General features: G+C 49.6%; 1 pseudogene; it reads left to right on the top strand.

Annotated features, from left to right (window-relative positions):
- The first annotated feature begins 879 nt into the window (after positions 1–879).
- LOC114898025 lies at positions 880–11,547 on the top strand (annotated as a pseudogene).
- The last annotated feature ends 330 nt before the right edge of the window (positions 11,548–11,877 follow it).

Here is an 11,877-nt window from a genome sequence, read left to right as displayed (position 1 = left end):
CCTCAGCATCCTCGCTCTTCAGAGAGTTAGTAGCAGCATAAAGGGGATGGTGCACACAGGGCTCTGGGGGCAGGGCCTGGAAGGCGGTAGTCGGCGATTCTGCACTTACTCAACAAACTCAGGGTTTGCAATGGGTCGGGCTCTGTGCTGGCTGGAGACAGGAATGAATCCATTTGCTTCTTGAGGCCCAGGATGACCCAGGAGGCAGATATGTAAAAAGCTAGAGCTCCCACCCTTTCCCATACACACGCCTGAACGCCCAGGGACAGCAAGTACAGGACCGCCTCGGGACCCCAGGTTCCTTCCTTCACCTCCCATCCTCAGGCCTGCCTTTAACCCTTGGGCCATCTCTTAGTGCCCAACCTGGCATTGGGAGTGGTGGGGAGAGGGTGTCGTTCAGCATCTCAAAGCCCACAGGTGCCTCCTTTTGGTGGGCAGCGGGCTCATCCCCTCCCCACCTGAAACATGACAGCCCACCCCCTGAGAGCTGGGCCCTGGGTTTTTCCCACGTGGTCCAGAGGACCAGTGGGAGCCAGTGGGGATGTGAGAATGCAAGAGGCAGGCCTGGGATGTGGGCTGTAAAAGGGGGTGGGGCTGGGCACCCGGTGGGTCAGCTCTAGATGCCAAGAAGCACCAGGGGCTCCTCCTGACTCAGGAGGTAGACATGACCCCCTTGGAGCTGGGGGAGAGACCAGAGCAGCCTCCCCAGGTGCGAGGTGTTGGGGAGGCCCCCTTCCCCTTCCTTCCTGGTCAACTGTTTTCCTCTCCTGTCTCAACCTCTGCTGGCCCAGTCCCAGGGAAGTTGAGCTAGGGGCAGGGGCCCTGAGCACACCTGTCCTTCTCTCTCCCAGCAGCTCCCAGCATGGGCAAGAGATCAACATCGTGGTCATCGGCCACGTGGACTCGGGCAAGTCCACCACAAATGAGCGTCTTATACAAATGCGGGGGTGTCAACAAGAGGACCATCGAAAGGTTTGAGAAGGAGGCCTCCGAGCTGAGGCTGCTGTGCCTGAGTGCCCCCCGCCCCCTTTCCAGCCTTGGTTTCCCTGGGAGGGAGCCCTTATGCTGGGGGAGGGCACAGCCCGCTCCCGCTGAGCACCTGCTGCGCTGGTAGGTGCTTTTCTTAATCATTCCAGGCAGGTGGTGTGGTTGCCATTTTCCAGGTGAGGAAATGAGGCTCGGGAGGGTTAAACAGCTCGCCTGAAGGTGGCGCCAAGGTTTAAATTCAAGTGTGCCACACTGTATCTCAGGAGGTAAAGCTGCATCCCCATTTAAAAGGGGGAAAAGGGGCTTCCCTGGTGGCGCAGTGGTTGAGAGTCCGCCCGCCGATGTGGGGCACACGGGTTCGCGCCCCGGTCCGGGAAGATCCCACATGCCGCGGAGCAGCTGGGCCCGTGAGCCATGGCCGCTGAGCCTGCGCCTCCGGAGCCTGTGCTCCGCAACGGGAGAAGCCACAACAGTGAGGCCCGCGTACCGCAAAATAAATAAATAAATAAATAAATAATAAAAGGGGGAAAAGGATTCATTGGCCGTGCATCTATTATGGATGTTGAGGCAGCCCCTGGAGATACAACGGCGAACATAACAAGCCTTGTCCCCCGGGAACTGTTGGTCACACACCATTGTGCCACACGACCAGCTCAGTAACTGTGGGTGCTGCAGGAGCCCAGGGCAGGGATAATGAACACGGCCTGGGAGGCCCTGAAGGCTTCCCAGAGGAAGGGACCCCCTCTGAGTCTTGAGGGAATGAGGAGGGTATCCATGGGCCACGAGGAGACCAGAACAGCAGGTCAGAGCACCTCAGGTGGGGTGCGATTGACGAAAGGGGGACATGGGCCTTGACAGCCCTGCTAAGGAGTCTAGCCACTGTCGCTGCAGCCACTAAAGGACTGCAAGCACGGGAATGACGGGGTCAGACAAGTCTTTTAGGAAGAGCACACTGGGGGCAGCAAAGGGACAACAGACCAAAGGGCCCAACACTGTGGTCTGGGAAGCCAGTCAGCAGGTTGTTGCAGCTGAACAGGTGAGCAAGAATCCTGGCCTGGGATCAGGCAGCAGCAGTGGCATGGAGAGTAATGGATGGAGTCCAGGGGCGCGGAGGTGGGGGATCCACAGAACTTAGGGGTTAGCTCTAGGTAAGGGGGTGAGGGAAGAAGAGGAATTCCTGGCTTGAGAAAGTGGATGGTTGGTGAATACCAGAGGCGGAGCTGGTCTGGGTCTGAACGAGCCTGCCCTAGATGTGTGACACCTGAGGTGTCCACAGGGCAGCTGTATATTGACGTCTGGACCTCGGGAGGGAAGCCCAGGTTTGAGACTAGACCACAGGAGTAAGCAGGGCACACGCTGTGGGAAAGGGTAAGGGACAGAGCCCTGGGATGGGTGGAGAAAGAGAAGCCCATGCAGGAGAATGAGAACGGAGGGCCAGGGAGGTGGGTGGAAAATCTTGGAGAAAGTTGAAGAAGCATGTCAACAAGATGGGAGGGGTCTGAGAACCAGCTGCTGCAGAGGTATAAATAAGGAGGATTGAAAAAAGACGGTAATTAACAGGGCATACATTTGTGCCATCGGCTACATAGATCCCGTTTTCCTACTCTTGGCTTCCAGAGGCGCCATCAGTTGCTGTGGAGCCACTTATGTGGCAGGCACCAGTCAGGAAAGCTTTAGAACCCTGAGAGAAGACGGGCTGGCCCAGAGCCAGTATGGTGGAGCATAACCGAGAAGTTCATGGAGGAACAAATGACTGGATGTGGTGGTTCTCAAGTTTTTGGGTCTTAGAAACCCTTTATACTCTTACAGGGACCCCAAAGAGTTTTTGTTTATGTCAATTAGACATATCTACATTTACCATATTCAGAATTAAAACTGAGTTTTTAGGGCTTCCCTGGTGGCGCAGTGGTTGAGAGTCCGCCTGCCGATGCAGGGGACACGGGTTCATGCCCCAGTCCGGGAGGATCCCACATGCCGCGGAGCAGCTGGGCCCGTGAGCCATGGCCGCTGAGCCTGCGCGTCTGGAGCCTGTGCTCCGCAACGGGAGAGGCCACAACAGTGAGAGGCCCGCGTACCGCAAAAACAAAAACAAAAAACTGAGTTTTTAAAATATTTAATTCATTTAAAAATAACAGTATGGGGACTCCCCTCGTGGTGCAATGGTTAGGAATCCACCTGCCAGCGCAGGGGACACGGGTTCGAGCCCTGGTCCGGGAAGATCCCACATGCCGCGGAGCAACGAAGCCCATGTGCCACAACTACTGAGCCTGTGAGCCACAACTACTGAGCCTGCGCCACAACTACTGAAGCCCGCGCACCTAGAGCCCGTGCTCCGCAACAGGAGAAGCCACCGCAATGAGAAGCCCGCGCACCGCAACAAAGGGTAGCCCCCGCTCGCCGCAACTAGAGAAAGCCCGCGTGCAGCAACGCAGCCAAAAATAATAAATAAATAAATCTATTAAAAAAAATAACAGTGATAAACCCCTTACATATTAAATAAATATCATAGTTTTGTGTTTGAAAAGTAACTATTTTTCAAAACAAAAAAATCTTAGAGCGGTGGCATTGTTTTACATTTTTTGCAGGTATCATTAATGCCTGGCTTAATGGCAGACAGCTGGATTCTCTTATCAGCTTCTGCATTAAATCTGTTCCAATTTCATGTCATGTAGCCTCTAAAAAACACAGCTAGAGGACCTGGAACCACTCTTTGAGAACTGCTTATCTAATATATATTCTAAACTGTGGGAGACTTTATACAAGTTCCTAAGTCAGGACACCTGGGTTCTAGTCCTATCTCCTAATAAACTAATTCATTTTCTTGAAGAATCCACCTGGTCTCTGGATTCTCCTGATCTCCACTCTGCCTTCAGGGCCTAGCACAGCACTTAGAACTGAAATGAACAAATGTTCAGGGTCTCCCAGCTGGCAAGAGGTAGAGTACACCCTAGACTAACATGGTAACCTGTATATGCTACAGAATTTTTAGTAGCCTCATTTTCACCAGTGCTGAAAGAAATTCAACTTACCCAGGATCCCAGGGGTAATTCTCAGTCACAGCTACCATTTAACACAGGGTAATGGTTAAGAGCATGAACTTTAGCGTCAGATGCCTTGGGTTCAAATCCTGCCTCTGCTGCTTATTACCTGTGCGATCCTGAGCTAGTCAGTTCATTTCTCTATTATGTCATCTGTAGAATGGAGGTAATAAAACTTCACTGAATCGCTGTGAGAATTCAATGAGATAATCCATGTTAAGTACTAAAAACAGCACCAGGTACATGGTCAGCATTACATACATGTTTGCTGCTGTTAATTCAAGGCTCACTGTGGCCCTGGGTCATTCGGACTCTAAAACTTGCTCTGAAAGAAAAACTTAATTGTACAAGTAATACATTCTATTATTTTAAAAATTCAAAGGCATCTCCATACACTGCCCTGTTACTGTCTCCTCTGACTCTCAGCTTACTTGGGAACTTTCTTCTTGGTCGGTAGGCAGATTTGGAAGGCAGAGTGACCCTGGGGTTTTCCCTCCCACTCCTGGCCCAGATGGGCAAAGGCTCCTTCAAGTACACCTGGGTGCTGGACAAGCTGAAGGAGGAGCGGGGGCATGGCACACCACTGACATCTCCCTGTGGAAGTTCGAGACCAAGACACACTACATCACCAACATCAATGTCCCGGGTCACAGGGACTTCATCAAGAACATGATCATGGGCACCTCGCAGGTACCACCAGGGGGGGCTGTCTGCTCTGCCATGGGGGCCCTGCTATGGGGATGGGCAGTGGTTGTTCTAGGACAGGTCTGAGTTGGACCTTCCTCTCTGTCCCTCAGGCCAGGCAGACTGCACTGTGCTGACCGTGGCAAGTGGTGTAGGCGAGTCTGAGTCTGGCGTTGTCAAGAACAGGCAGACCCGTGATTATGCACAGCTGGCCTATACACTGGGCGTGAAGCAGCTCATGGTGGCGGTCAACAAGATGGACATCACAGAGCCTCCTTACTGTAGGACGCGCTTTGAGGAAATCAGCAAGGACGTGAAGGCCTCTCTCAAGAAGATCGGTTACAACACTAAGGCTGTTGTCTTTGTGCCCATCTGAGGCGGGCTTGGGGACAACATGACAGAACCCAGCACAAAGGTGAGGGCGGATGGGGGCAGGGCCAATTACATGAGACTTTCCAACTCAAATCTTTGGGCTTTTCCTAGAATATAATACCTAGGATTTAGAGTGTGCTTCTAGGCCAGTCACTGTGAGTGATCTCCATCGCCATGGGATACATGATTTGATTCCCATTTTACAGAGGAACAAACAGAGGTAACTCAAGACTACGTGACTAGTGAGCATAGAGCCTCACTGTCCAATATGGTAGCCACTGATTATATGTGGCTATTTAAATGATTAAATCAAATACACGCACTTCCTTAGTTGCATTAGCTACACTTCAAGTGCCCAATAACCATATGTGGTTACCATATTGGACAGTGAAGTTATGAAATATTTGTCACTGCAGAAAGTTCTATTGGGTAGTGTTAGCAGAGTCTAGAATTCTAGCTCATGCTCACTGCGTCTAAGCTATCCTACCTCTCAGGATGGATTAGGCAGTTATGGAGGCAATATAAATGTCTAAGATATAGTCACTGTGCCCATGGATCCCAGAATCTGGTAGGGTTTAACATTCCTAGATGAGTGTCACCCTACTAAGGAAGTCTAGCTCTAGCATCAGACCTGGGTTCAAGCTCCATTTCCATCCCTTGCCCACAGTAAAGGGACGAGGGAGGTATTAATGCTCTGGGACTTAGGACTCACTTCATGGGGTTGTGGGAATTACCTGGGAGATTCCACATGGGCAACTGTTCACACAGACAGTTGGCGCTCAAGCGCTAACTGCTACTACTTACTGCATTTGCCTAAAGCCTACCTTTTCTATAACTGACTTGAGGATTCTTAAGCTTTTGCTCCCCGTGTACATAGCTATCTTTTTCTGACTATAAAAGTAATGTCTAACATTTTACAAGGAGCATTTCATGCAGATATGAAGCATAAACTGCAATCCCATGGCTTAACAGATAACCTAGTTTTCATGTAGTTCTTTCTCGACGTTCACAGCTGGACTCAAACTAAACATAATATTCTATAACACTTCTAATTTTTAAAATTTCCTTGCCATTTAAACATGTTCAGGGACTTCCCTGGTGGTCCAGTGGTTAAGACTCCACGCTCCCAATGAGGGGGCCCAGGTTTGATCCCTGGTCAGGGAACTAGATCCGCCATGCTGCAGCTAAGAGCCCCCTTGCTGCAACTAAAAGATTCTGTATGACAGTTAAAGGTCCTACATGCCACAACTAAAAAAGAACCTGCATGCCGCAACTAAAGATGCCGCGTGTCACAGTGAAGATCCCGCGTGCTGCATCTAAGACCCGGCACAGCTAAATAAATAAATATTTTAAACATGTTCAATAGTTAATGGGTGTGTTTTGTATTGAATCTCAAAATACAGTATTTTGTTTAGCCATATCCATTATTAAATGAAAATGGTGATTAGTGATAGAAGAAATTACTATGTGACAGATACCAGACTAAGCACTTTACACATACAGAACCCCATGAAGAAGGCATTTTATTCCCATGTGAAATAAGAAAACTGAAACACAGTTAAGGAATAGCCCAAGGGCACAAGCTTCTAAGAATACTGTTTCTAATTTTATTTAAAATTGCCATAAGCATTTTGGTAAATAAATCTTTGCATGTGTCCTCAATAACTTAATTAGTATAATCTCTAATGAAACAAAGGGTAGGCATTATTTTGGAGTCTTCTGATATATCCTGCCCAATTGCCCTTGAGAAAGATTAGAACTGCCATTGGCAATGTGTTCCTTTGGACGGTATTTGAGCTTCTGCACACAGAGCACTGTGCTTGGTGCTGAGGGTACCACAGTGAATAAGAAGCAGCTCTGCTCACAGCACTCACAGTCTTGTGTGTGTGTGTGTGTGTGTGTGTGTGTGTTGGGAGTGGGGAATAATACCGTGCATGATGACAAGTGCTGAGAAAAATCTAAAAGGTAAAGGGACAAGGTAAGAGTGCGTTAGTGGTAAAGGGAGACTCATCTAAAATGACAAATCTGAAGCTTTTGATGTCTGTTTCCCCACACCGACTTTTTTGTTTGTTTTTTTGTTTTTTGTTTTTGGCTGCGTTGGGTCTTAGTTGCTGCACGCGGGCTTTTCTCTAGTTGTGGAGAGTGGGGGCTACTCTTCATTGTGGTGTGCGGGCTTCTCACTGCGGTGACTTCTCTTGTTGCAGAGCACGGGCTCTAGGCGCACGGACTTCAGTAGTTGTAGCACGCGGGCTCAGTAGTTGTGGCTTGCAGGCTCCAGAGCGCAGGCTCAGCAGTTGTGTCGCACGGGTTTAGTTGCTCTGCAGCACATGGGATCTTCCCGGACCAGGGATAAACCCCTGTCCGCTGTATTGGCAGGCGGATTCTTAACCACTGTGCCACCAAAGAAGTCCCACCCACACCCCGAGTTTTGTTACACATTTCAGCTAGTAAGATAAGGGAGTTTCATGCTCATGTCCTTTTTAGCATTTATTAGGCATCTACCATGTTCTAGATGCTAAAAGAACAAAGCATGCAGCCAGTGGACTAGATGGTAGACTTGGAGTTTAGACTCAGCTCTCAAATACCTGTGACATTGAACTCCTCGGTTTCCCCAGCTTTAAGATGGAGCTGATGCCAATCTCAAAGGCTGTGCAGGTCTGTGAGTTCGCACAGAGCTAAGCGAGTTGCCAAGTTCATCAAATTAATTGAAGAGCTCATCCTCATTGAGGAGGCTGGTGTTTGATAAGGAGGTGGCTTCATTATCAACTCCTGGTTTAGCCATCTGCCAGTCATTGGTCCTTTGGCAACCTACTTCTGACCCTCAATTACCCCCTCTGGAAAAAGAAGGGATACTTTTATTTTTTTTACAAGTTTGAATTATTTATACAAAATTACTTATTAAATTTTTTCAAAGCCTCCTACCTCTCCCCTCTCCCCCATCCTCTATAAGAGTTGAGTGTTAATAGAAATGGTAGCCTTCTTCCTTGGGCCACTAATTTTTGAGTCCATGAGGCGAGATGTGTTCTGTGTGGCTTCTGTATTGCATAGCTTTGCTTCTCTTCCATGGAAGAAGGCTTCCTTGACTGGAGCCTCCTTCCCCATCCACTGAAACCTTCCCTGATGCCCCTTCCCCACCCTTTCACCCATGGCACTTGTTGCCTCTTCCCCTTCTGAGAGTCTCACTAAGAACTGAGAATTCACAGAGCTTGCTGTGAGTGCCCTCAGGGCCAGGGCACCTACCCCTCTCTACAGTGCTATGGTAGGGGCCGGTGTTTCCTTTGATACAGGTGGGATACTGAAGTTTCGAAGCCTAGACGTTTGCTCAAGGACCTACGGCTGAAAGGAGGCACTTCATCAGGATTCCAATTGTCTGCCTGATCTATAAGGTCCAAGTGCTGACCAGCTCTTGGTCAGCCCACCTGGCCCTTAATATCAACCACCTTGATTCTTTTTGTATGTCCTCTGTCCTGGATTTCCAGTTAACTGATATATCTTTGAAGGCAAAGATGATGTCTCTGATGAGCTTTGGGTAGGGTTTTTAGAGGAGTAAAGACAATGTCTGCTTAAAAGGCCTGCATACAATGCACTGTCATACTGAAAGCCCTCTTCCCAGAAGGTCTTTTACTCAATAATGTGCCCTTGCTTATAAGTCTGCTTCCTTGGGGAGCATCTTAGTCTTTAGAAGGTATGAGCGTTAGAGTATCTGAGTCTTGTTTTCCTTCTTATTACTAATGTTTACTTAACTTTGCTGAACATTAACAAGTCCTTTCTCTTCTCTGGACCTCAATTTCCCCATCTGTATAATGAGCAGATGGAATGGGATGTAAGGGCTATTCAGATTCTAGGAATCTCTGCTTCCTAAAATGTATGGGCTCAACTCAGGGGCAATGCCTGCGAGATGTGGAGTAATTGCCAGCATTTAGGGGGCACATAGTATGTATCAAGTATTGCGCTTGGTGGACTGAGTGTGGTCTTTTGTGTCTTTACACTGGTCTGCCAGTAGGCAGTGATATTGCCGTTTCACAGATGAGGAAGCCCAGGCTCAGAATGCTTAAAGAAATTCCTTGAGGTCCCATGTTAAGTGCGGGCTGGTACCTGGGACAGGCTTTCTCAGGGCTGAGTAAGGTGCACATGTGGTTGCTTTTCCAGATGCCCTGGTTCTGAAGCTAGAAAATTATCAGGAAGGAGGGGAACGTGGTAGGCATGAAGCTACTAGAAGCGCTGGACTCCATCATGCCGCCTGCCTGCCCTACAGACAAGCCCCTGTGGCTGTCCCTGCAGGATGACTGGGGGTGAGCACATGCTGGGGGGGGGTACTTGAGGTTGAGGGCCCACTAGGGTCTGGTTTCTCTGTCCTTTCAGGTATTGGCACCATGCCCGTGGGCCAAGTAGAAACTGGCATCTTTGCCCCCTGCAACATCACCACCGAGGTCAAGTCTGTGGAGATGCACCGCAAGGCCCTGGCTGAGCCCCTGCCTGGTGACAACATGGGCTTCAATGTGAAGAACGTGTCCTTAAAGGACATCAGGCAGGGCAACATGGCAGGGGACAGCAAGAATGACCCACCCTTAGAGATGGGAGCTTCCTCTCCCAGGTGAGAAAGCCCACTTACGGGTGTCCTCCTGAAGTGGCCATACCATCCTGAGAGCAGAATGGGTCACTGGGTCATTCAGGGAGTGGTCACTGAGCACAGGCTCCATGCTGGGCTCTTGTCAGCAGTGTAGGTACAGTCAGTCTGGGTTAGTACCCTGACTCTGCAGTGTATTTGCTGTTTGCCCTTGAACGAGATGATGCATTTTGGTGACCTGGTTAATTTCCAAAGTATGATCTTGATACCTTAAAGCAGTAGTTCTCAAACCAAATGCATTAGAAATCACTGGGGAAGTGTTTCAAAAATTCAGATTCCTAGGGCTTCCCTGGTGGTGCAGTGGTTGAGAGTCCGCCTGCCGATGCAGGGGACACGGGTTCGTGCCCCGGTCCGGGAAGATCCCACATGCCACGGAGCGGCTGGGCCCGTGAGCCATGGCCGCTGAGTCTGTGCGTCCGGAGCCTGTGCTCCTCAACGGGAGAGGCCACAACAGTGAGAGGCCCGCGTACCACAAAAAAAAAAAAAAAAAAATCAGATTCCTAGAACTCTCCCTAGTGGTTCTGATTCAGTAGGTTTGCATGGAACCTGGGAAGCTGTATGCTTGGACCTCTCAGGTGTTTCCTTGACCCAGAGTCAGAATATGAAGCCCTTTCTTTTTTCTTTTATTTTCAATTTGGCCACACCACGTGCCATGTGGGATCTTAGCTCCCTCTACAAACCTGCGCCCCCTGCAGTGGAAGCACGAGTCTTAACCACTGGACTGCCAGGGAAGTCCCATGAAACCCTTTCTTAATGCAATGTCTAGCACATTCTTCTTTTTTAAAAAAAAATTAATTAATTAATTTAGTTTTGGCTGCGTCAGGTTTGTTGCTGCCCGCGGGCTTTCTCTAGTTGCGGCAAGCGGGGTTACTCTCCATTGCGGTGCACGGGCTTCTCATTGCGGTGGCTCCTCTCGTTGCAGAGCATGGGCTCTAGGCGCTTGGGTTCAGTAGTTGTGGCACGCGGGCTTAGCTGTTCCGAGGCATGTGGGATCTTCCTGGACCATGGATCGAACCTGTGTCCCCTGCATTGGCAGGCGGATTCTTAACCACTGCGCCACCAGGGAAGCCCCTAGCACATTATTCTTTGTGCATGTGGAGGCTAGGACTACCTTGCAGTGACCCTGGGATTATTAAATGAGGTGATGTATAAAACAGCTGACCTGGGGCCACCTAACAAGTTAAGTAGCTATTATTATAATCCATTTTTCTAAAAGGTGGGGGGAAGTAGTACACATAATCATATCTATCACTCATAGACATCATTTATACCCAGCTCTGCCACTTCCTTGCTATGAAATTTTGGGTTACACAGCCTCCCTGCTGTGAAAATTAAAGTGAAATGAATGACATTTGCTTTGCACGGAACTTGGCATACCCTATAAACATTCAAATATTCACTATAATTTAAAATGTGTCCAAGGCAGCTGACCCCTTAGCTGGTTAGAGCCACCTCCTTTGAAGGATGCTTGGCTAATACCCTCCTCATCCCCCGTCCCCCCCACTTCCCCGCAGTTCCAGGTGATCATCCCCAACCATCCCGGCAGCATTGCAGCTGGCTACTCATCAGTTCTGGACTGCCACAGCGCCCAACACCTGCAAGTTTGCAGAGCTGAGAGAGAAGCTTGACCGGCACTCAGGCAAGAAGCTGGAAGACAGCCCTAAAGCCCTGAAGTCCGGGGAGGCAGGCATCACCCAGATGATGCTGAGCAATCCCATGTGCATGGAAAGCTTCCCTGAGTACCCACCCCTTGGTAAGGCCCAACAGCAACTGGCTACCGGGGCTGCTACCTCCTCCTCCCAGCTCCAGGGAGCCAGTTGGCCAATGTGTCACACCTGAGCTAGGAAGCAGAACCCGGTCAGAGGGTCTGAGTACCACGTTAGAAGGGCCCAGAAAGGGAAAGCAGCTTGCCTAGTGTCACAACGGGAAGGCAGGGGCCACTTTAGAGCCTTGCTAACTCAAAGTGTGGTCCGTGCACCAGCAGCATGGGAACCCCCTGGGAGTTGGTTAGAAATGCAGAATCTCAGGCTCCATCCAGACCTGCTGAATTCAAATCTTCATTTTAACAAGATCTCCAGGTAACTGAGGTGCACATCAAAGTCTGAGAAGCACTGACCTAGAGAAGGTGAACAGTAAGGAGATGAGTAGGGACTTTTTTTCCTTCCAGTA

The sequence above is a fragment of the Monodon monoceros genome, unplaced genomic scaffold (assembly GCF_005190385.1).
Source record: "Monodon monoceros isolate NGI ecotype Baffin Bay Population unplaced genomic scaffold, NGI_Narwhal_1 Super_Scaffold_18, whole genome shotgun sequence".
Lineage (NCBI taxonomy): Eukaryota > Metazoa > Chordata > Mammalia > Artiodactyla > Monodontidae > Monodon > Monodon monoceros.
This window is presented reverse-complemented; position numbering and strand designations above follow the sequence as displayed.